This window comes from Solanum pennellii, chromosome 1 (genome assembly GCF_001406875.1).
Source record: "Solanum pennellii chromosome 1, SPENNV200".
NCBI classification, from domain to species: Eukaryota; Viridiplantae; Streptophyta; class Magnoliopsida; order Solanales; family Solanaceae; genus Solanum; species Solanum pennellii.
Genome location: NC_028637.1, coordinates 19,544,992 through 19,547,330, shown reverse-complemented (window position 1 = coordinate 19,547,330; position 2,339 = coordinate 19,544,992). Strand labels below are relative to the sequence as shown.

The following is a 2,339-nucleotide window of genomic DNA, read 5'->3' as shown; positions in this document are numbered from 1 at the left end:
TATATATATATATATATATATGGGTTAAAAAAGAAAAAAAGAAAACAAAAGAGAAAAAAATAAAAAGTAGAGATAAAAAAGGATGATTCATTTTTAATGAATACAAAAACAAAATACAATCATAAGCCAAAATGTCATTACTGACTTCTAAACAAAAAATGGTTGCTAAATTACTTTTTGTTATATATTTTGTTTCACTCAATTAGGCCTCAATTCACACTTACCTCTACTAAAAATAATTAATTAATATTAATTACTAATACTAAGTTGCAAAGTTAATCAAGATATTATTCTCATCTATACAAATTAAAATGATTTTGTATATAAGTATAATTACTTAAGCTTTTATTTTTAAAAAAAATGCAAGTCTTAATTCTTAAGTTATATGAATTAGGTGAGTCTCAGTTGTAGTCGTATAATGTAAGAGGTCACATGACTAGTGTTAATGAGATTGTAGTAATAGCTTATTCCCACGTGATTATTAATGTTAATGAAATTTAATTAATAGCTGGCCCGACTATATAAATTAGATTTTACGCATTGATTTACATATATTCAAGTTAATCACACTAGAATTAATAATTAAGCAAGTATTTTTCTGTAAAGAAATATTTATCAGGCAATATTCATTCCATATAAATAAGGGAAGACCATTATTTTTCATTTTCTGGTCAAGATGTTAAAATGCCTCTAAATTATAATGATGACATTCCCCTTATTAAGGGAAAAAAAAGAAATTGGTTAGGATATTAATTCCTTTGCTAATCCTTCACTAGTATGTAGCTAGAATATTTTATTATTTTTTTTGAGAATTCATTAATAAATATTATAGTCAATTTTATTGAATTATTTTATGGTAAACATTTTTTGTTGCTAATTTCTTTTAATGATGAAAATCAAAAGTATCAAATGTAGGGAGGTGTATTGATTTGCTTAGTTTGGTTTAGAAATTTATCGGTTCAATTTATGGTGATTTGTATACATGTTAAATCGTTGTAGAACTATTATGACACTATCTGATCGATGATTGATTTATCGATTTAACTGTTAAGATTTAATCTCAAATCATTGAAAATCACTTAGAAAAAAGGTGACAAACCAAATGAATCATGCATATGAATTGACGGACTGCATCTTGTTCAAAAGCAAAATATTCACATTTTAGAATATTTGTGAGTTGAAAACAGTCATTAATATGTGTATTGAACTAAACTCTAAGTCAAGGACTTTATATATTGAATGTTATAAATATAATTTTTAATTTACGATGGGGTTATCGATAACTCATTAAGAAAAAATCTCAACCCATTCAAAAACAATTCATGATACTAAAAATCAAAATTGTTACCGAAAGCATCGAACAAATAACCATTATCGATAAACCAATAATTTTTTTGTTCGAATTTGAACAGGCCTAATCAAATAAATGACTTAAATTGAATTTGGGCATGTTATATCGAATTGACTTAATAAATAAAAGAGTCAAGTTAGTTAGATTGAAATGGACTAAATTCTGAATCATAGCCCAATCCACCAAATTCTTATTAAGTTTAATTTTTCATGAGGAACTTTCGCAAATAAGCACTATACTAAACTTAATTATGTTTCATATCCATTGTTTGCATGATTACGGGTTGTACCTACAATTTTAAGTTGTTTTGTTTGTATATATCGCGGATTTGTATAATTCACAAGTTTGTATAATTCGCAGGCATATTTATATAATTTAGTTATTTTTGTATAAACTCAAATAAAATATTTATACAATTATACACATCAAAAGTGTATACAATTATACAAATTTCTGAAAGTTTTTCTCACAAGTTTCAGATTATTAAAACTTCATTCTCTTCTAATTTAGCTCTTTCATTGGGGAGAAATAGATGAGAACCCCTCAACAAACCTTCTATAATAACCAGTCAATCACAAGAAACTCCTAATATCCGTTGGAGATTTGGGTCGAGCCAGTTCTGCACTGCTTCATTTTTCCAAGTGTCAACTTGTGTCCCTTCTCTAGATATAATGAGGCCTAAGAACGACACATACCCAAGCAAAATTCATACTTGGAAAATTTGGCATAAAACGCTCTATCTTTGAAGTTTAGCACTACATCTAAAATGATAATTAGCGTAAATTATTAATTTCCGCAAAATATGTATTTTTAGCGGCAATTAACACTCTTTCATATGTGTCTAAAGCATTTAGCGACAATTTTTCTAATGGAACTAATGTCTGTAAATAATGTAGATCTCTTTATTGATGTCTATATTTATTGCTACTAAAATTTAGTTTTGTTATAGTGTGGAAAATACTCTAAGATGATTAGCACGATCCTCCTT

The 2,339-nt window shown here is 26.7% G+C and overlaps 1 pseudogene; it reads right to left on the bottom strand.

The window, feature by feature from the left end:
* The window catches only part of LOC107018327, a 3,059-nt pseudogene extending 2,936 nt beyond the window's left edge, over positions 1-123 (bottom strand).
* Between the last annotated feature and the right edge of the window lie 2,216 nt (positions 124-2,339).